We start from the raw sequence: 22,117 nt of genomic DNA, 5'->3' as shown, positions 1-22,117 counted from the left end.
TACACCAATCAATGCATAAAATGAAGTATATACCCACAACTACCACTATAAAAACATACAAATGTAACATGTAAAATAGTTGAATAAAAACAGAACAAAACAAAAAAGGAAAGCAAAAAACCTTTTAGAACCCTCACAGACACTAGAACTAGAATATTATACATGAATAGTATATATTTGTTTGTTATTCAGAACACAAGCTAGCTATGAGTAAGCGCTGTTTGTAGCGTAAAACGCGTTAGCAATTTTGTTCAAAAATCCTTTTTTGTTCCCTTTTTGCTGTGATGTTTTGTTCAACGGAGTTTTGCACTTGCATTTTGAAGAAATAAAGGCATCTAATTTTTACGCAATCCAGAGTGCGGCTGTCCAGAGTTTCGTTCCGTTTCTACACATTATTTTTCTGCTTGTTTGCCGAGGTGACCATCTTGGCGTTTGTCAAGAGGGTTGAGAGCGGCCAGCAAGTTCGCCTACGGCTGCATCACCTTGAATGTGCCCGATCTCATCTGATCTTTGATACTAAGCAGGGTCAGGCCTGGTTAGTACTTGGATGAGAGACCGCCTGGGAATACCAGATGCTGTAGGCTTTTTTTTAATATGTTGTTGGCGTCGACGACCTGTTTTATTTTTCTGCTTGTTTGCCGAGGTGACCATCTTGGCGTTTGTCATGAGGGTTGAGAGTGGCCAGCAAGTTTGTTTACGCCCACATCACCCTGAATGCGCCCGATCTCGTCTGATATTGTATGCTAAGCAGGGTCGGGCCTGGTTAGTACTTGGATGGGAGACCACCTGGGAATACCAGGTGCCATAGGCTTTTTTTTAATAAGTTGTTGGCGTCGACGACCTGTTTTATTTTTCTGCTTGTTTGCCGAGGTGACCATCTTGGCGTTTTTCAATAGGGTTGAGAGTGGCCAGGAAGTTCGCCTATGGCCACATCACCCTGAATGTGCCCGATGTCATCTGATCTCGGATGCTAAGCAGCGGCGGGCCTAGTTAGTACCTGGATGGGAGGCCGCCTGGGAATACCATGTGCCGCAGGCTTTTTTTTTAATATGTTGTTGGCGTCAATGACCTGTTTTCTTTTTCTGCTTGTTTGCCCGAGCTGACCGTCTTGGCGTTTGTCAAAAGGGTTGAGAGTGGCTATTAAATTTGCCTTCGGCCACTTTACCCTGAATGTGCTTGATCTCGTCTGAACTCAGACGCTAAGCAGGGACAGGCCTGGTTAGTACCTGGATGGGAGACCGCCTGGGAATAGCAGGTGCCGTAGGCTTATTTTTAAAATGTTGTTGGCGTCGACGACCTGTTTTATTTTTCTGCTTGTTTGCTGAGGTGACTATCTTGGCGTTTGTCAAGAGGGTTGAGAGTGGCCAGCAAATTCGCCTACGGCCACATCACCCTGAATGCGCCCGATCTCATCTGATCTTGGATGCTAAGCAGGGTCGGGCCTGGTTAATACCTAGATTGGAGACCGCCTGGGAATACCAGGTGCCAAAGGCTTTATTTTAATCTGTTGTTGGCGTCGACGACCTGTTTTATTTTTCTGCTTGTTTGCCGAGGTGACCATCTTAGCATTTGTCAATAGGGTTGAGAGTGGCCAGCAAGATCGCCTATGGCCGCATCACCCTGAATGTGCCCGATCTCATCTGATCTTGGATACTAAGCAGGATCAGGCATCGTTAGTACCTGGATGAGAGACTGCCTGGGAATACCAGGTGCTGTAGGCTTTTTTTAAATATGTTGTTGGCGTCGACGACCTGTTTTATTTTTCTGCTTGTTTGCCCGAGGTGACCGTCTTGGGGTTTGTCAAGAGGGTTGAGAGTGGCTATTTGATCGCCTTCGGCCACTTCACCCTGAATGCACCCGATCTCGTCTGATCTCAGATGCTAAGCATGGTCGGGCCTGGTTAGGACTTGGATAGTAGACCGCCTGGAAATACCAGGTGCCATAGTTTTTTTTTAAAAATGTTGTTGGCGTCGACGACCTGTTTTATTTTTCTGCTTGTTTGCCGAGGTGACCATCTTGGCGTTTGTCAAGAGGGTTGGGAGTGGCTGGCAAGATCGCCTTGGCCACATCACCCTGAATGCGCCTGATCTCGTCTGATCTCAGATGCTAAGCAGGGTCGGGCCTGGTTAGTACCTGGATGGGAGACCACCTGGGAATACCAGGTGCCATAGGCTTTTTTTAATATGTTGTTAACGTCGACGACCTGTTTTATTTTTCTGCTTGTTTGCCGAGGTGACCAGCTTGGCATTTGTCAAGAGGGTTGAGAGTGGCCAACAAGTTTGTCTACGCCCACATCACCCTGAATGTGCCCGATCTCGTCTGATATCGTATGCTGAGCAGGGTCGGGCCTGGTTAGTACTTGGATGAGAGACCACCTGGGAATACCAGGTGCCATAGGCTTTTTTTAATATGTTTTTGGCGTCGACGACCTGTTTTATTTTTCTGCTTGTTTGCCGAGGTGACCATCTTGGCGTTTTTCAATAGGGTTGAGAGTGGCCAGTAAGTTTGCCTATGGCCACACCACCCTGAATGTGCCCGACGTCGTCTGATCTCGGATGCTAAGCAGTGGTGGACCTGGTTAGTACCTGGATGGGAGGCCGCCTGAGAATACCATGTGCCGCAGGCTTTTTATTAATATGTTGTTGGCGTCAATGACCTGTTTTCTTTTTCTGCTTGTTTGCCCGAGCTGACCGGCTTGGCGTTTGTCAAGAGGATTGAGAGTGGGTATTAAGATTGCCTTTGGCCACTTCACCCTGAATGTGCCTGATCTCGTCTGATCTCAGATGCTAAGCAGGGTCAGGCCTGGTTAGTACCTGGATGCGAGACCGCCTGGGAATACCAGGTGCCGTAGGCTTATTTTTAAAATGTTTTTGGCGTCGACGACCTGTTTTATTTTTCTGCTTGTTTGCCGAGGTGACCATCTTGGCGTTTTTCAATAGGGTTGAGAGTGGCCAGTAAGTTCGCCTATGGCCACACCACCCTGAATGTGCCCAACGTCGTCTGATCTCGGATGCTAAGCAGCGGTGGACCTGGTTAGTACCTGGATGGGAGGCCGCCTGAGAATACCATGTGCCGCAGGCTTTTTATTAATATGTTGTTGGCGTCAATGACCTGTTTTCTTTTTCTGCTTGTTTGCCCGAGCTGACCGGCTTGGCGTTTGTCAAGAGGATTGAGAGTGGGTATTAAGATTGCCTTTGGCCACTTCACCCTGAATGTGCCTGATCTCGTCTGATCTCAGATGCTAAGCAGGGTCAGGCCTGGTTAGTACCTGGATGGGAGACCGCCTGGGAATACCAGGTGCCGTAGGCTTATTTTTAAAATGTTGTTGGCGTCGACGACCTGTTTTATTTTTCTACTTGTTTGCTGAGGTGACCATCTTGGCGTTTGTCAAGAGGGTTGAGAGTGGCCAGCAAGTTCGCCTAAGGCCACATCACCCTGAATGCACCTGATCTCATCTGATCTTGGATGCTAAGCAGGGTCAGGCTTGGTTAGTACCTGGATGGGAGACCGCCTGGGAATACCAGGTGCCATAGGCTTTATTTTAATCTGTTGTTGGCGTCGACGACCTGTTTTATTTTTCTGCTTGTTTGCCGAGGTGACCATCTTGGCATTTGTCAATAGGGTTGAGAGTGGCCAGCAAGATCGCCTACAGTCGCATCAACCTGAATGTGCCCGATCTCGTCTGATCTTGGATACTAAGCAGGATCAGGCATTGTTAGTACCTGGATGAGAGACTGCCTGGGAATACCAGGTGCTGTAGGCTTTTTTTAATGTTGGCGTTGACGACCTGTTAATTTTCCGGTTGTTTGCCGAGGTGACCATCTTGGCATTTGTCAAGAGGGTTGAGAGTGGCTATTAAGATCGCCTTCAGCCACTTCACCCTGAATGCACCCGATCTCATCTGATCTCAGATGCTGAGCCTGGTCGGGCCTGGTTAGTACTTGGATGGCAGACCGCCTGGGAATACCAGGTGCCGTAGGTTTTTTAAAAATGTTGTTGGCGTCGACGACCTGTTTTATTTTTCTGCTTGTTTGCCGAGGTGACCAGCTTGGCGTTTGTCAAGAGGGTTGAGAGTGGCTGGCAAAATCGTCTACGGCCACATCACCCTGAATGTGCCTGATCTCGTCTGATCTCAGATGCTAAGCAGAGTCAGGCCTGCTTAGTACCTGGATGGGAGACCGCCTGAGAATACCAGGTCCCGTAGGCATTTTTTTAATGTTGGCGGCGTCGACCTGTTAACTTTCTGGTTGTTTGCTGAGGTGACCATCTTTGCGTTTGTCAAGAGGGTTGAGAGTGGCCAGCAAGATTGCCTATGGCCACATCACCCTGAATGCGCCCGATCTCGTCTGATCTCGCATTCTAAGCAGGGTCTGGCCTGGTTAGTACCTCGATGGGAGACCGCCTGGGAATACCAGGTGCCATAGGCTTTTTTCAATATGTTATTGGCGTCGATGACCTGTTTTATTTGTCTGCTTGTTTGACGAGGTGACCATCTTGGCGTTTGTCAAGAGGGTTGAGAGTGGCCAAAGAGATCGTCTACGTCCACATCACCCTGAATGCACCCGATCTCGTCTGATCTCGGATACTAAGCAAGGTCTGGCTTGGTTAGTACCTAGATGGGAGACTGCCTGGGATTACCAGGTGCCATAGGCATTTTTTAATGTAGGTGGCGTCGACGACCTGTTTATTTTTCTGCATGTTTGCCAAGGTGACCATCTTGGCGTTTGTCAAGAAGGTTAAGAATGGCCAAAGAGATTGCCTACAGCCACATCACCCTGAATGCGCCCGATCTCGTCTGATCTCAGATGCGAAGCAGGGTCAGGCCTGGTTATTCTGGGGATTGTAAGGAGGGGGATACTGCTTAGAGTTCTTAAGATCTCCCCCGCGCAGACTCCTGGTCACGAATCTTCCCAGGTGACCAAATCCGAGGCCCTGCTGGAGTCAGAGTTGGAAATCCAGAATTTAGTGCGCCGAGTCCCAGCAGACAAAATAGGAGAGAGGTTTTACTCCCACATCTTCGTAGTATGGAAACCCTTAGGGAAGTTCAAACTTATCTTGAACCTAAAGCTCTAGAACCAGTCTGGTTTACGGAAGATTCCACATGAATTACATTTTCTTGGTCAGAGCATTACTACCTCCAAATTGCTGCATGGCATTTTTTTTTTTTTTTTTTGTTTTCAAAGGTGTTTATTGGAAGATAACAAACAAAATATAGCATACATTGTGGTGAAGCATATATAGTTATACAAAACAAAAGATGCAAATTATATAGTACATATCGTATAAGTTCAACAATGAATGAACATCACAGAATAGGTAAAAGAATGATACGACTAAAACAACATGAATAACCTGAGAGGCAACTTTTGAGATAAGTAATACCACATGGATCTAAGGGAGAAGAATATTGGTGAAAAACCAGGAAAGACAAAAGAAAGGAGTATGAAGAAAAGAAGAGAGGGTGACAGAATAGCAGAGCAAAAAGAAGGAGAGACTAGCACAGTTAGTAGAGAAGTCTAAAGGTAGACCAGGGTTTCCATTTAGCATCATATAAAGGGATAGAGTCATACAAAGTGTGGTGAATTTTTTCAACATGCATCATGAGGTCTATGCGGGAGAGGATCTGGGAAAATGACAAAGAGGGAGCTTTCCAATTAAGTGCTATAGACCATAACATGGCCAGGCAGATCGAATGAATCAAACATCTTAAATGTTTAGGAGTGTCTGGTGGGGCAACAAATAATAAGGCATGAGATACATCCATGTCTATAGTATAACCAGCTACCTTATTGATCATATCAAAAAGCAAACCCCAGAACGGTTGAATACGGGCACAGTCCCAAAAAATGTGTTTAAATGAACCCGGACAGGGGCAACCCCTAAAACAGGTGGGGGAGACCTGGGGAAACATGCGGTGTAACCGTTGAGGCGTATAATACCATCTGGTAAGTAGCTTAATAGCAGTCTCTCTAAGGGAGAGAGATTTAGAGCATTGGCGCATGTTCCTCCAGGCTCGGTCCCAATCCAGGTTGTCCTGATTCAATTCAAGTTCACTTTCCCATTTGGCACGGTATGGCAACCCTACAGTCGCAATCACTGAGGACATGGACACGTAGAGGTCAGAGATAAGGCCCTTCTGTCTAGGAGCCGTGAGGCAAATATTCTCAAAGGAAAACCCTTGGGGACGGGAGTAGGGGCCTGGGTAATGTTGTGAAAAAAAATGGCGTATCTGCAGATAGTGGAAGAATTCTGAATTCGGGATGGGATGAAGGGATTGTATTTCCTGAAATGAGGCAAAACGGGCGCCCACCAGGAAATCCTTCAAAGTGACCAGGCCAAATTCAATCCAGATACGGAATGCGTCACTAGAATTATGAGTCGATATGAATCTAGGGTCACCTAAAAAAGAAACCCCAACCGGAGTCTGGGGAACTAAGCCGTATTTACTACCATACAAATGCCAAAGGCGCATGGCATCCAAAACACAAAAATTTTTATGGATGTAAGGGCAATGCGGTATATATGGGGACCACATGACATTCGATAGACCCAAGGGACGTATGGATTCCTGCTCAAATTGAACCCACGGTACCCTAGAATTCCTAATTGACCATTGGGCCTGCTGGGAGAATCTACTCGCCAAGTAATAAAGCCAAATCTGTGGGACACCCAGTCCACCTCTGGAGGCAGAACGGTACAAGACCGCTCTCACAAATCTAGGGGGTTTATCCTGCCAAATAAATCTATTAAGGCATGATTGAAGGCGGTCAATATAGGCTTTTGAGATCCTAATTGGGAGGGAGCGAAAAGCATATAATAAACGGGGGAGTATAACCATCTTAATAGCTGTTATGCGCCCCAGAAAGGAGATGTGTAGGCTAGACCAAGATTTCAAGGTAGACCTAATTTTAGTGAATAACTGAGGGTAATTAGAGGAGAAGAGGAGTTTATAATCACTAGAGAGGGCTATGCCTAAGTAAGAGAGGTGGGAGGAGGGCCAACGAAAGGAGAATGTCTGTTTGAGGTGAGAGAGTTCCTGTGGGGGAATACCTATGGGAAGGGCTTCAGATTTGGATATATTGATGGACAATCCTGAGACAGTAGCAAATCTCGACAAGGATTCAAACAGGTTGGGAAGGGAAACTAATGGGTTAGTCAGGAACATCAGGACGTCGTCTGCATACATACAGAATTTGCTAGTCAGGGATCCCTTTGAATACCCTGAGATATCTGGGTTGTTCAAAATGGCTATAGCTAGGGGCTCGAGAGCCAGGGCGAACAAAAGGGGGGATAAAGGGCACCCCTGTCTAGATCCCCTACCCACCTCAAAGAAGGCTGAGCAGCAGCCCGGGATTTTTATCCTAGTTTTGGGGTCTTTGTACAAGGAGTGGAAAGAGTGCAAAAATCCGCCGCGGAAGCCTAACCTCTGCAACACCCTAGTAAGGTAAGACCAAGAGACACTATCGAAGGCCTTCTGGATATCCAAACTGAGAAGCAGAAGGCTACGAGAGCGTATATTAGCATCCTGAATTATGTTAGTGGCTAATCTAATATTGTCTGTGATTAATCTGTGAGGGATAAAACCAGATTGGAATGGGGAGATAAGGCGGGGGATTTGAAGGGCCAGTCTATCTGCAAGGATCCTACTAAATATTTTTAAATCATTATTCATGACAGAAATTGGTCTATAATTTTGGGGGAGTGTATGATTTTTGTGTGGTTTGGGGATCATGGACATCGTGGCAAGTAACATTTCCTCCGGGAAGCTACCACCCTTCATTACCCAGTTAAAGAAGTAGGCAAGCCTGGGGGCCAGAACCGTGGCAAATTTCTTATAGTAGACGGATGCAAAGCCATCCGGGCCTGGAGCAGAACCTCTTTTTAGAGATTTGATTACATTTAAAACTTCCACCGTTGTGATGGGGGCGTTCAGACTCGACAATTGTGACTCAGACAGGGATGGCAGAGGCACTTCATCCAGCCAAGTATCGATCTCCGAAGTCACAACCGTCGGATCCGGGGCCAACAGGGTGGCGTAAAATTTTTCAAAGATCGCTAAAACCTCCTTTGGGTGTGACGTGAGATGACCGTCACTGGATGTCAGTTTGTAAACATGTGTAGGTCTTTGGGAATGTTGCAGCTTACGTGCGAATCTTGAGGAAGCCGCACTTTCAGATAGGATATGATTCGCTTTCGCAAATCTAAGAGCTTTTTCAGTATTATTAGTCAAAAGAGAGTCCAATTCTAAACGTTTACGGTCAATCTCTTGTCTAGTGGAATCTAAGTGTAAGATGGAGGAGTTCTTATATAAGTGATCCAGCTCCTTTGTCAAGGTTAGAATTCTACCGTTTAACAATTTATTACGGGTCGCCGAAATCGCAATCAGCTTACCCCTCAAGACTGCCTTATGCGCTACCCAAACAGTGGAAGGGGACATCTCTGGTAGGTCATTAAGTGAAAAGTAATCCTCAATCGCCTCCGTCACAGTTGAAACTATGTCAGATTCTGTCAAAAGGGACTCGTTAAGTCGCCAAGCGTGAGATGTGGGGGATAATCTAATGAAAGTCGTGGTGAAGGCAGTAGCGTGGTGATCCGACCAGGCACAGGGATAGATACGGCTCTGAGTAGAGTTGGCTAGAATAACAGGGGAGGCAAAAATATAATCCAACCGGGCTGAGCTATTGTGTGGGTGGGAGTAGAATGTAAACTCCCGAACCCCCACATTATGCGCACGCCAGGTATCAACAAGTTGATATTCTAATAAACCATGGGTAAGTGATTTGGGGAAGGCCCTAGAGAGGGGAGTGTGAGAGGAGCGGTCCAAATTTGGATTAGCGACCAGGTTAAGATCCCCTCCAACAATCAGGTGTGATGAGTGAAACGAAGCTAGCTTAAAAAAAAAGGATTTAAAAAAGGCAGCCGGGGCATCATTAGGGGCATAAACACTTGCGATAGTCAGTTCTCTATTGTGTATCAAACCTTTGATAATAACATATCTACTATCAGCATCCTTGTAGATACGTTTCACCTCCATAGGAAAGGAGGAATGCAGGAAGATGGCTGCGCCCCTAGACTTAGAATGGTGCAAAGAGTAGAACGCCTGCGGGAAGTCCCTATGAAAAAATTTAGGGTGGGAGTTATGAGAAAAATGGGTTTCCTGAAGGAGGAGGACTTTAACATTTACTCCCTTGTAGAAATCAAACGCCTTGCGTCTCTTGATGGGGGAATTAAACCCCTTAACATTATGTGACATACATGTAATTGCCATGATCAAAAAAAGTGGGGGACGAGCACATGGAAAGCACCAACCATCCCCAAATAGTCGGTAAAGGTAGAGTAGGGGGGACCCATCTGAGGGGGGTCAAATAAGGGCACAGCCATCAACCCGAGACCAAATACATATTCATATATTAAAGCCATATTAAGTATAAAAAATACAGCGATACATATAACACAGTGCGGAAAGAGCATGTAGAAAAAGAGCTAAGCCAAATGGAGTAGAAGAGGAAGAGGAGAGAAAAAAGAGGGAAAAAATAAGATATAGAGAAGGCATAAAGAACAGGGGGGAAAAGTTTTCCCAGGAGACCACTGCATGGCATTTTTAGACCTCAGAGATGCTATCTTCATATCCTAATTGCAGAGGGGGTTTAGTAATCTCTCTGGCAGTATGAGTCAGGGAAAAAACGGTCCACTTGCAGTTTCAGGCTCTTCTATTCGGCCTATCTTCCTCGCCTCACATTTTTACAAAGGTCATGGCTAAGGCCCAGGATTTTCTTAGTCTGAGGCATCTCGATAATTGCTTACATGGACGACTTGCTCCTCTGCAGCTTCCCCAGCGCAGTTAATCCGGGATCTGGAGCTGACAAAGGACTTTGAGAAGCCTCGGATGGCTGCTTAACCTCAAAGTCCAGCTTTGTGCCCTCCCAGTGAATTGCCTACCTGGGGTATTTCTGCGTCAGGAAAAGGTGCATAAAGTAGACGGCACAATGCGTCTGCTTCAGGGCAGCCAGCTAGTCACAATAAGAAGGAAATGTTATCTTCAGCTATCCAAGTAGTACAATGGACAGGGCTACACTTTCATCCCCTACAGAGCTTCATACTGGAGGTGTTGGGACCACAGTCAAACATCATTAGATGTCCCAGTGAAGATGCTACCTCAGGACACAGGTCTACTGGATCACTAACACAGATCCCAGTAGGAGCTAGAGCATAGATTCCCCAGGGCGTGGAGTCTAAGAGCCAGCAGGTGTTCACCAGAGCCTCCAGTGGTGAGGATGGACTTCGCTGCAGTCTGGCTCCAGGTCGCGGCCCCTAGGGTCTCACAGCTCACATTCACATAGATTACAGGAGAAGGAAGCAGCAGGCTGGAACAACAAGAATAGTAATGGGATAAGGCAGAGGTCAGGGCAACTAGCAAACAGGAACAACAGAGTACACGCCAAAGGTTCAGGGTCACAGGCAAACAGGGAGGGTCAGGGACATGCCAAAAGCTCAAGGTCACAAGCAGACAGGAATTGTTGAGAACACGACAAGGTTGGTAACAGAGACAAATGAAGAGCACACGGCAAGCAGGAAACAGGAAGCCAAACACACAATGAATACACAATGGTTGATCAGCACTGCTGGCTTGCAGTGCACAGGTTAATATAGGGCTCCCTGATAGGGCCTGGGGTGCAGCCATGCTTAGAGGAGAGGTTATAAAAACCACCAGGTGGACAAGGCTGGCCTCTTAGTCAGAACACATGGAGGGGAGGTAAGAAAACAGAGGAAGATCACTGCATAACCATGACAGGGGGGTTCCCTTTTTAACCTCTAGAAGAATGTTCACTAAAACGGCTAACTCTTAAAATTGCCTTTTTAGTAGCAATAACGACCGCCAGGAGGGTCAGCAAGCTGGAAGCTTTGTCAATTAGACCCCCCCTTTTTTGTTTTTCCGTATCAAATAGTCTTCAAGACTGATTCGGTCTTTTTGCCAAAAGTGGCTTCAAGGTTCCACAGAAGCCAAGAAATAGTTTTGCCCATGTTTTGTGCTAACCTCTCAGGAGATGGGATTTTTTAAGTTCAACATATTGGATGTAAAGAGATGCATCCTTCATTACTTAGAGGAAATAAAACCTGTCAAGAAAACTGATTCCTTATTTTATTTTCGGGGGCGAGGAAAGGTTAAGAGGACTCCAGACATTACTATAGGTGGCCTAGGTTAGCCATTGGCCAAGCATACACTTTAGCGTGCTAGGAGGTTCCAGAAGGCATCAAGGCACACTCCACTAGAGATATGGTGGCTTCACAAGTGGAAAGGGCTGGAGCTATGCCAGAGCAACGTGATCCAGTTTTACCACCTTTGTAAAACATTACAAGGTGGACCCGGTGTCTGTAAAAGAGCAGTCCTTTGGTCGAAAGGTCTTGCAAGCCATAGTCCCACCCTAACAGCGAGTGCTTGTTTATCCTCAAGGTGGCTGTCCTAAAAGACGCAGAGGGAAAACCAAAGTTGGGCTTACTGGTAACCTTTTTTCCTGCAGGACAGCACTGATTACCCACCCGGATGTATAGGTTTCTTGGGGGACCTCAACACAGGAACCACAGAACCATTTTATTTTTTGTTATGTTCTTGTGTGTCCCCAGCTGGCCAGAGTTGCTCTTGAAAATTTGAAGGGCTGGCGGACTAAGTGAATTTTTAAGATGAATGTGAATAAGAAACTCGAGCGCTAATATGAATATTAACAAAAAACAAAATTCAGATATTCTGATGTGCTCTTGTATCACAAATAGGATAGATTTAATAGTGCGCTAGAACCTATCAAACCATTCCACAGTGATAAGTTTTTAAAGAGACATCCACATCGAATTATTTGTCCATATGTCTAATTACCACAAAAATACTGTAATAAAAACTGTAGTAAAAAAAGCCTTAGACCGTGATCATAAAAAATCAATAAAAATGGAAAGATGAAATAATGAAAGAAGTGCAGACCAAGTCACCACCACCTCAGTGTGAACTGCCTGCTCACCCTCCAGAAGTTTTCAGACACTAAAGTCCTTATAATAGTCCGCCTGTGTGTGTTTCGAACCTTGGACACAGTTCAAACGGTTTTGCTTGATGTTTCCAAAAGCAATCCAGCCTTTCCAGGTTAAGTTGATTCTCAAAACAATTGAACATATAATCTTTGCACAAGATTGCTTATACGCGGATTGCCTCCTCTTAATAAAAAATAAACACTCACATTTGCCTCAATGTATAACGCATATTGAACGATCAGCGTAAGAACGTAGCTTTTCTCTTCACTGCACATCCAGCGTGTTCAGCGAAAACAAACACTGAGAGGTGACGTCACCGGCTCCTCCTGATGCGCTGCGTAACTTTGTTTTTTTGTAATTCATAAACTTTTTTCCAGTGAGTTCAAATTTGAGTTATAATGTTTTTTGATAATTACTGGAGGGCTGGTTTTTATTCTCAGACTAGTAATGCATTATGGCTTGTTGGTGCATTCCCCAACTGACCCATTAAATTGTCCTGTGAGACTTTTAGGAAATGGCGAGCCGTAGCTAAATGAGCAGTTCCTTCTGGCCAGTAAATATCTGGGTAATTGAAATCCCCCATTAACACATTGCCCTGTCTCGCCGCAATTTCTAACTGATAGGTCAGACTCCTCCTCATCCTTCAGGTTAGGTGGCCTGTAGCATATGCCCACTATTGCTTTACATTAGTTTCTTCCTTTCGTAACTACAGCTACAAGGATTCCACCTCCTCCCTTGTTCCATTAGTTGTCCCTAACAATTACTTGCAAATCCTTCTCTGGGTACAGATATACCCCTCCCCCTTTCCTACCTTCCCTGTCCCTGCAATCTAGGGAATACCCCTGAACGGTTGCCAGCCAGTTGTGTGAGCTGCAAAACCAAGTTTATTACCTTTAAAATCCCCTGCCTAAATATGCAGCTCCATTTCTTCAATTTTATTAGCTAGACTTCTAGCATTTGTGTACCTGCCTATTTTTTGTTCGGTCGCATTTTTCCTTGTTATGAGGATGCAATTGGGATTTGCCAACTTGCTTAACTTGTGTGTCATGGTTATGCAATAAGAGTTTGTCTGCTTACCTGTCTCCATGTGTTCATTTCTAGAGACCAGCCGAGCCTCACCTGACTGCTTTTATAATCCATCCTCTGGCATGGCTCCATCCTAGCTCCTATCAGACTACTCTATATTAACCTGTGCACTGAATAGCCAATCCTGCTGATCAACCTTTGTGTGTTAGCTTCCTGTTACCTGCCGTGTGCTCTTCTACTGTTTCCCGTTACCGGCTTTGGCGTGTCCTGACTATCCCTGTTTGCCTGTGATCCTGACCTTTTGGCGCGTCCCCGACTATTCTTGTCTGCTTGTGGCCCCGACCTTGGCTTTGTCCCTCACCATCCCTATCCTCCTGTTGCCTATTGTGGGTGTGAGCTGCGGCACCCTGGGGGTCGCGACCTGGAACCAGTTGCAGCCAAGTCCATCCTCACCACTCGAGGCTCTGGTGAACACCTGCTGGCTCTTAGACTCCACGCCCCAGGGAATCTTACGCTCTAACCCCGGTGGGATCCATCTTGGTGTTCTGACGGCCCTGCCTTCCTATCACCTTGACCCTTGTCCGCAGCAGTCAGCCGTAGGGTCCACAACCTTGCGGTGCACTCCTAAGCCCTACGATGTGCATCTGTCACCTGGGCTCTAGGTGACCTGACAGTTTGATCAGCCATGGACCCGGCTGACGTGCCGCTTCCTGCAGTTGATCCTTTGCAGGGCATAGTTCGGAGACTTGAAACCCAGGAATCTAATCAGATTCAGGTGATGCGATTCCTTCAAGATCTGGCTTCCCGCTTCGAGCAGCTACAGGCTTCCGACCCCGAACCTCCAGCCTCAAGTACAGTCTGCGACTGCACCTATCACACCAGTCGCAGCCACGCATTCTTTAGTACTGCCAGCTCCGTCCCGTTTCTCTGGGGACTCCAAGGCCTGCAGGGGCTTCCTCAGCCAATGCACCATTCATTTTGAGCTCCAGCCTCAAAACTTTCTGTCTGATCGGGCAAAGGTAGCCTATATAATTTCCCTCCTCTCCGGTGAAGCTTTAGCCTGGGCTGCTCCCCTGTGGGAGAAAAATGATCCAGTGGTTTCCAGCCTGTCCAACTTCTTGAAGCTCTTTTGTAACATCTTCGAGGAGCCAGCTCGGGTTTCTTCTGCGGCTAGTGCCCTTTTACGCCTTCGCCAAGAATCTTGTTCAGTGGGTCAATATGCACTTTAGTTCCTTATCCTTACAGCTGAATTGAGCTGGAACAATGAGGCCCTGGTCGCAACCTTTTTACATGGCCTCTCTGACCGAGTGAAGGACGAATTATCAGGAAGAGCTATCCCCACCGGTCTGGACGATGTAATTTCCTTATGTAATCAGATTGACATTCGTTTCCAGGAGAGGTCCTTATAAAAAAGACGCCAGTACCACCTAGGTCCTAGTCAGCCTGAGCTTTTTCCCCGTCGCCCTGTGGAGCATCCTCTGTCCGCTGAGGAACCCATGCAGCTGGGCCTGAACAGACTAACCCCCGAAGAACGTGCTAGACGCAGAACTCTGGGCTTGTGTCTTTATCGTGGGGGCAAGGGTCATTTTTGTGACTCCTGCTCGCTCCGTCCGGGAAACGCATTTGGAAGGTGGAGTATTGGACCCAGAAACATCACCTTCTTGTCTCCTTCTTCCGGGGTTCCTCAATGTAGGCACCTCTCCCCAATCGGTCCTAGCATATCTGGACTCCGGGGCTGTCGGCAATTTTATGGACTGGAGAACTGCTTCTTCTATGAAGCTTACCCTTTCTCCCCTCGCTACTCCACTAGTAGTCTCGGCAATTGATGGCACTGTGCTCCCAGGGGGCCCTATCCGTTTCCAGACGCTACCTATTAGGATGTTGGTAGGGATACTCCACCAGGAGTGGATCTCCTTCCTCATCCTACCCAAGGCCTCTACCCCCATTGTATTGGGCCTTCCTTGGCTACAGCTCCACTCGCCACATTTGGACTGGGTCTCTGGGCAGATCCTGGCTTGGGGTCCTTCGTGTTTCTCGTCCTGTCTTCCCAAAGTGACCCCCAAGAGCAAACTTATCATTGCTACCACATCTGTATCGTCCGATCTTCCTGCGGCATACAGCGATTTCCGGGATGTGTTCTGCAAGAAGTCTGCTCAGGTGCTTCCTCCCCACAGATCTTTTGACTGTGCTATTGACCTTGTCCCTGGAGCAACCCTGCCCAGGGGTCAAACCTACCATTTGTCCATTCCAGAGACCCAGGCCATGTCTGAGTATGTCGTCGAGAATCTGGAGAGAGGTTTCATCTGGAAATCCTCATCGCCTGCAGGAGCAGGGTTCTTTTTCGTTGCCTAAAAGGATGGTACCCTCAGACCCTGCATCGACTATAGAGGTTTAAACGCTGTGACTATTAAAAATCGTTACCCCTTACCTCTAATATCTGAGCTATTTGACAGGTTGAAGGGGGCTTCCATTTTCACTAAGTTGGATCTTAGAGGTGCATACAATCTCATTCGAATACGGGAAGGTGACGAATGGAAGACCGCGTTTAACACTAGGGACGGGCATTACGAATACCTGGTTATGCCTTTTGGTTTGTGTAATGCTCCAGCTGTGTTCCAGAACTTTGTCAATTAAATATTCAGGGATCTACTGTACCAGTTTGTTGTCATCTATCTGAATGATATTCTCATCTTTTCCGAAAATCTGCCTGCTCACAGAAACCATGTACGCACCGTACTTCAGCGCCTTAGAGAGAACAATCTCTATGCCAAGATGGAGAAACGTTCCTTTGAATGTTCCGAGGTCCTGTTTCTGGGATGTTTTATTTCTAGTGCGGGTCTTCGCATGGATCCCGGAAAGGTCTCAGCCATTACCAACTGGCCCCTTCCCGCTAGCCTCAAGGCCACACAGCGCTTTCTTGGCTTCACAAATTATTTTAGGCAGTTCATAAGGAATTACTCTTCCATTGCTGCGCCTATTATCGCTTTGACCAAGAAGGGTGCGAATGCCAAAGACTGGCCTCCCGAGGCTGTCTCTGCGTTTAACGATCTGAAACAGGCCTTTGTCTCTGGACCCCTCTTGAGGAGACCAAATCCTGAAGACCCATTTTTTATTGAAGTAGACGCTTCTTCGATGGGGGTGGGAGCTGTGCTTCTTCAGGACTTTGAGAAGAAACGTCAACCATGTGCGTTCTTCTCCAAAAAAAATTCTCAGGGAGAGAGAAATTATTCCATTGGTGATCGGGAACTTCTCGTAATTAAATTGGCATTGGAGGAGTGGCGTCATCTCTTGGAAGGTTCCCCTCACTCCATAACGATCTTTACTGATCATAAGAATCTACAGTACCTACAGAATGCTAAACGTCTGAACCCCAGACAGGCCAGGTGGAGTCTCTTCTTTTCTCGTTTTAAATTCACGATTACGTACAAACCTGGTTCCTGCAACGGTCGAGTTGATGCGCTCTCTAGGTCATTTGACACTTTGGACGAGGAGTCTAACCCTGATCCTGAGCCGATCATTCCTACCTCATGCATTGTTGCCCATTCTACCACCCTGGAATCAAAAATTCCTCCTGGTAAGACCTTTGTTCCCACGGAGCTAAGAACTAAGATCCTTCGTTGGGGACATGATTCCAAGGTGGCAGGTCATGCTGGGTTCCTCCGATCCTTCCTGCTCATCAGTCGTCACTACTGGTGGCCCAATCTCCGCTCGGATGTTAAAGACTATGTTAAGGCTTTTCATGTCTGTGCTCAGTCTAAATCTTCCACTCAAGCCCCTGCTGGTCTTCTCATGCCCTTGCCCATTCCTAAGGAGCCCTGGTCTCATATCGCCATGGATTTTATCACTGCTCTTCCACTGTCGGAGAATAATACGGCCATTTGGATAGTAATCGATCGGTTCTCCAAGATGGCTCATTTTGTTCCGCTTCCTGGTCTCCCTTCTGCCCCTGCCTTGGTTCCCATTTTTGTACGAGAGATTTTCCGCCTTCATGGTGTTCCTTCTCATGTCGTTTCGGACAGGGGTGTGCAGTTTACTTCTCATTTTTGGAGAGCCTTTTGCAAATCCCTCGACATTACCTTGGATTTTACCTCTTCTTATCATCCCCAATCCAATGGCCAGACTGAGATAGTTAATCAGGAGTTGGAGGTCTTTCTCCATACCTTGGTCTCTGCCCATCATGATGACTGGGCATCACTATTACCGTGGGCTGAATTCTCCCACAATAATCATGTTAACGTCAGTTCTCAGAAAACACCCTTTGTCACTGTTTATGGAAGACATCCTGAGCTTCCTCTTCCTATGACTTGTTCTTCTGACATTCCAGCTTTGGCTACTGTTCAGGAATCATTCAATTCCATGTGGGCTGACGTTCATGATTTCCTCCAGAAAGCTGCCAACAAATTCAAGAGTTTTGCTGATGGTCGCAGGCGTAAGCCACCTTCCCTTCAGCCAGGAGACAAAGTCTGGCTCTCCACCAGGAACATCAAACTCCAGGTTCCTTCTCTCAAATTTGCCCCAAGATTCATTGGTCCATACACCATAATTTCTAAACTGAATCCGGTTTGTTTCAAGCTCCAGATTCCCAAAAGCCTCAAAATCTCTAACTCCTTTCATGTTGCCCTTCTGAAGCCTTTAGTCCTCAATAAGTTCTCTCGTCCTCTCTCTACCGTAGCACCGGTCTCTGAGGATGATCAGGAGTACGAGGTTAGCCAAATTTTGGATTCCCGACTCTGTAGAGGCATTCTTCAGTACCTCGTGCACTGGAAAGGTTTTGGTCCTGAGGAGAGGTCGTGGATTTCGGTTTCCGAGGTCTTTGCACCTCGTCTGTTGAGGAAGTTTCATTTGAAGTTCCCCTCTAAACCTGGTCCCAGGCGGGGAAGGGGGAGGCCTCGTAAGGGGGGGTACTGTCATGGTTATGCAATAAGAGTTCGTCTGCTTACCTATCTCCATGTGTTCATTTCTAGAGACCAGCTGAGCCTCACCTGACTGCTTTTATAATCCATCCTCTGGCAGGGCTCCACCCTAGCTCCTATCAGACTACTCTATATTAACCTGTGCACTGCTAGCCAATCCTGCTGATCAACCTTTGTGTGTCAGATTCCTGTTACCTGCCGTGTGCTCTTCTACTGTTTCCCGTTACCGACTTTGGCGTGTCCTGACTATCCCTGTTTGCCTGTGATCCTGACCTTTTGGCGTGTCCCCGACTATTCTTGTCTGCTTGTGGCCCCGACCTTGGCTTTGTCCCTCACCATCCCTATCCTCCTGTTGCCTACTGTGGGTGTGAGCTGGGGGACCCTGGGGGTCGTGACCTGGAGCCAGTTGCAGCCAAGTCCATCCTCACCACTCGAGGCTCTGGTGAACACCTGCTGGCTCTTAGACTCCGCGCCCCAGGGAATCTTACGCTCTAACCCCGGTGGGATCCATCTTGGTGTTCTGGCGGCCCTGCCTTCCTATCACCTTGACCCCTGTCCGCAGCAGTCAGCCGTAGGGTCCACAACCTTGCGGTGCACTCCTAAGCCCTACGGTGTGCATCTGTCACCTGGGCTCTAGGTGACCTGACATTGTGTTTTAGGTATTTTTGTTGTTCAACCACTAATGCCCCCAATAGTACCTACTGAATAGTGCCTCCCTCCCTGCCAACACCTTGTTTAAAGTCCCTGTAACTTTCTGGCCACCTTCTCTCCCAACAGCTGCACCCCCTCCCCCATTTTAGATGCAGTCTGTCCCTCCTAAAGAGCTGGTAACTGAGTGAAGTCAGCCCAGTAACCCAAACTCCTCCTTACCCTACACCAGTTCCTCAGCCACTTTCCCTAATCTGCTGCTGCCTCTCGTATGGCTTGAGGTACAGGCAGTATTTCTGAGAATGCCACCTTGGCAGTCTTTATCTTCAATATAGCTCCTAAATCCCTGAATTTGTTTTTTAGGGCACCCCACCTATCTCTAACTTTGTCTTTGTTACCTTTGTGTACCATGATAGGGGAGTCCTCACTAGCCCCACCCAACAATCTGTCCATCCGATCCGCGATATGCCAAACCCAAGCACCCGCTAAACATACTGTTCATTGATCATGGTCTTTGTGACAGATTTCCTTATCTGTCCTTCTAATAATTGAATACCCTACCACCAGAATCTCTCTCCTTCCCCCTTGGGCCTGCCCCTGTCCTCACTGGAGTTGTTGTTCACCCTGCAGCTAGGGGAGTCACTCTGCTCCAGCAGTAACACTCTTTGACTGGCTTCCCCAACATCACGCAACAGGGCATACTTTTTGGGATGTGCCAATTCAGGACTGCCTTCCCTAACTTTTCCATCTACCCTGCCTTACGCTCACCCAACTTCTCTGCTCTTGTGCCTGCAAACCTGTGTCTCCAGACGCCTCTGTGCTGGCTCCTGCCAGCACCTGATGGGTATGGTCCAAACTCTTTCAGGTTGGTGATGCTGGGCAGTGTTGCCAGATTCTCCCATAGATTCAGGACCTGGGCTTCCAAAGAAGCAACCTGCTCAGTTAATGCAGCAGTATTCCCTCCCGCCCAGCGCATCCCCCCGATGTGCCCTCCCACCCAGCGTGTCGCCCCGATGTTTTACCATGGTGTTTCCTTTAATAATCCTAGTACACTGTAATTCTGGATGAAGGTCTGGTTTAGATATTAAAGGGGAACCTGACTCTTTATTTTTGTGGCAGAGTTTCCCTTTAATCTTTATAATCATAGCAGATATTAAAGAGGAAGTAAAACCTGATGAGTTTACTTCCTCTTTCATTCCCTGCAAAGGCAAAGCATAATGTACTACTATGCATCGCATAGTGTAGGTTTAGGAGATATTTCTTGGACCTAGAGGTAAGCCTTAATCTAGGCTTACCTGTAGGTCAAAGTGTGTTGTAAGGGTTTACAACCACTTTAATCCTAGATGAAGGTCTTGTATGTATATTAAGGAGGAACCCCACACTTTATTTTTGCATTAGGATATTGGGCTGCATTCACACATAGGGATTTGGAATTGTGGACAGAATTGGCATGATACTGCCCCCGTTTCCAAATTGTGTGGAAAAATGCACATTGCATGTTTGAGTGCCATTTTTTCTTAATAAAACATGATGCAAATTTGCTGCCATTGTTGACAAAAACGTGCGGCAATTGTGAAAAACAAGCACACATGGGTCAGCCCATTCAACGACACAGAAAAGTGTATGAGTGGTGCTAAAAATATTGTGAGCTTGTTCCTGCTACACGAAGCCTGAACGGGGCCCTAGATGCAAGGGATCATTGCTATACTAGAATCATTGCAGCTTTAGGGCTTGTTTACATAAGTGGATGTGGGCAGTAAAGCCTTGTGGTTGTTAGTTTTACCTCCCCTAACCACACTCCCCTTTAGCTGACGAGGGAGGGGCTAGGGTGTACACATGGCACTGCTGCGATACTTTGCTTCATAGCTGTGGTGGGGACTATACCTCCTGTTGTGATTGATGGGCACTACCGTTCACTGAACACATGCACCTTTCTAGTAAATAGAGCCATGCTGCAACTGCGCATAATGTGCATGTTTGCAGTGCAGTGGTCTTGCGTTTTAGGTGGTTAAAACAGGTGATGACCACCTGTCAAATGCTATCTGAAAATAAATCCAAATGCCCATCACTCTTTAGATAGCAAAGCAGGTGTGCATGAGCCCAAAAAAATCCTTTATCCTTGGTTAAACCTGTCTTGCAGCCTGCTAAAGGATATTGGTACACTGCAAAACTACAAAGGGAGCTCCGTTATTATGAAGGAGCTTCCTTCATATGTAAGTGAATCAGTTTAGAGTGCTGAGCTCTAGGAGGAGGGGGGCAGGACTCTCCTCAGTGGTGTTGCTAGGTGTCAAAAAGACCAGGGGGTTCAGCCCAAAGGCCGATAGTGGCACCGCGGGGGGACCCGGGGTGGTCGAGTCGCGGGTGTGTTTGGCAGAGAGATGGGGTTGTGTGGCGGGGGGTAAGCTAACTTGCTGGTTGCTGCCTGGCTTACTAGTGCTGCCCATCAATGATGCATCAATGTATGACTCACCTACCTGACACACACTGACCTCACCTACCTGAAATACATACACTGACGGACAGTACAGACATACATACACTGAGCTCCTCTTACCGGCTACCTGACATACATACACTACACTGACCTGGCTAACTGACATACAGTGAGCTCACCTACGACGAGTATTATATATACCTATGTTTAAGTCAGTATTAATTGTGGCAGCAGGCAGGTAAAGTCACCTGGTTGTATCCAGTATGGTAAATATGTGTGTCCTAGATTCAGGCTTTATGCAGACTTTTACAATTAGAGGGGAAGAGTTAATGAGCCCAGCTGAAGTAAGTGGGCTCATTAAGGCCTCTACAAAAAACCCCAGCATGCATAGGGAGATGCTCCATCCTGGAACCAGTTTTGTGTGTATAGACTGGGGAGTCTGAGATTTGTTCTGTGCGGTGAGTTAACGCCTGTGTGGCAAACCCCTACAATAGAGACAGGGACTGGGGCAGCACAAGGCTGCACCCAGTTGTTAGACAGGGAGTCTACGTGTGTAGTTAGAGGTCAAGCTGACCAGGATTTATTTTCTTGTTTTATTTTGTTTGGCTGTTATATGTATCACTGCATGTAGCCTAAATAAACCGGATCTTTTGTTTTTTGCACCTACACCGCTGTCTGTTGTGCCTGACTTTGTGTTGTGAACCCATCCAGGGGGTCACACACACCCGCTACCGAGCTAACCCCTCACAGTTGGTGGAGAATTTTGGCAGTTTTTTTTCAATTTTTTTTTAAAAGGCCAGCATGGAGGAGATACTGAGACAGCTGGCTCTAGCAAATGCAAATCAGCAGCAAGCAAATGCAAATCAGCAGCAAACAAATGCGGCTTTACAAAAGAGCCTTGCAGCCCAGCAGAAAGCTCATCAGCAGAGTATGGAAGCTCAGCAACAAGCCCAGCAGCAGACAAATGCAAATCAGCAGCAGATAAATGCAACTTTGCAGCAGAGTTTGGAAGCTCAGCAACAAGCCCAGCAGCGATCTGAAGCCCGCTTCATAGACCTGTTGCAGAAGCAAGAGCAGAGCT

At 47.0% G+C, this 22,117-nt stretch overlaps 15 pseudogenes; all 15 read left to right on the top strand.

Annotated features, from left to right (window-relative positions):
* The first annotated feature begins 465 nt into the window (after positions 1-465).
* Positions 466-584, top strand: LOC143936699 (5S ribosomal RNA; annotated as a pseudogene).
* Positions 585-692: 108 nt separating this feature from the next.
* On the top strand, positions 693-811 carry LOC143937651 (5S ribosomal RNA; annotated as a pseudogene).
* A 108-nt stretch (positions 812-919) lies between these two features.
* LOC143936978 (5S ribosomal RNA) lies at positions 920-1,038 on the top strand (annotated as a pseudogene).
* Positions 1,039-1,148: 110 nt separating this feature from the next.
* Positions 1,149-1,267, top strand: LOC143937415 (5S ribosomal RNA; annotated as a pseudogene).
* A 108-nt stretch (positions 1,268-1,375) lies between these two features.
* On the top strand, positions 1,376-1,494 carry LOC143937386 (5S ribosomal RNA; annotated as a pseudogene).
* A 562-nt stretch (positions 1,495-2,056) lies between these two features.
* LOC143936686 (5S ribosomal RNA) lies at positions 2,057-2,174 on the top strand (annotated as a pseudogene).
* A 107-nt stretch (positions 2,175-2,281) lies between these two features.
* LOC143936766 (5S ribosomal RNA) lies at positions 2,282-2,400 on the top strand (annotated as a pseudogene).
* A 107-nt stretch (positions 2,401-2,507) lies between these two features.
* LOC143937215 (5S ribosomal RNA) lies at positions 2,508-2,626 on the top strand (annotated as a pseudogene).
* Positions 2,627-2,735: 109 nt separating this feature from the next.
* On the top strand, positions 2,736-2,854 carry LOC143937344 (5S ribosomal RNA; annotated as a pseudogene).
* A 336-nt stretch (positions 2,855-3,190) lies between these two features.
* LOC143937279 (5S ribosomal RNA) lies at positions 3,191-3,309 on the top strand (annotated as a pseudogene).
* Positions 3,310-3,417: 108 nt separating this feature from the next.
* On the top strand, positions 3,418-3,536 carry LOC143937393 (5S ribosomal RNA; annotated as a pseudogene).
* Positions 3,537-3,863: 327 nt separating this feature from the next.
* LOC143936693 (5S ribosomal RNA) lies at positions 3,864-3,982 on the top strand (annotated as a pseudogene).
* Positions 3,983-4,088: 106 nt separating this feature from the next.
* LOC143937778 (5S ribosomal RNA) lies at positions 4,089-4,207 on the top strand (annotated as a pseudogene).
* A 101-nt stretch (positions 4,208-4,308) lies between these two features.
* LOC143936705 (5S ribosomal RNA) lies at positions 4,309-4,427 on the top strand (annotated as a pseudogene).
* Positions 4,428-4,534: 107 nt separating this feature from the next.
* On the top strand, positions 4,535-4,653 carry LOC143937177 (5S ribosomal RNA; annotated as a pseudogene).
* Positions 4,654-22,117: the final 17,464 nt, after the last annotated feature.

This window comes from Lithobates pipiens, unplaced genomic scaffold (genome assembly GCF_037356315.1).
Source record: "Lithobates pipiens isolate NorthernLeopardFrog02 unplaced genomic scaffold, aLitPip1_a1.2 Scaffold_28, whole genome shotgun sequence".
NCBI classification, from domain to species: Eukaryota; Metazoa; Chordata; class Amphibia; order Anura; family Ranidae; genus Lithobates; species Lithobates pipiens.
This window is presented reverse-complemented; position numbering and strand designations above follow the sequence as displayed.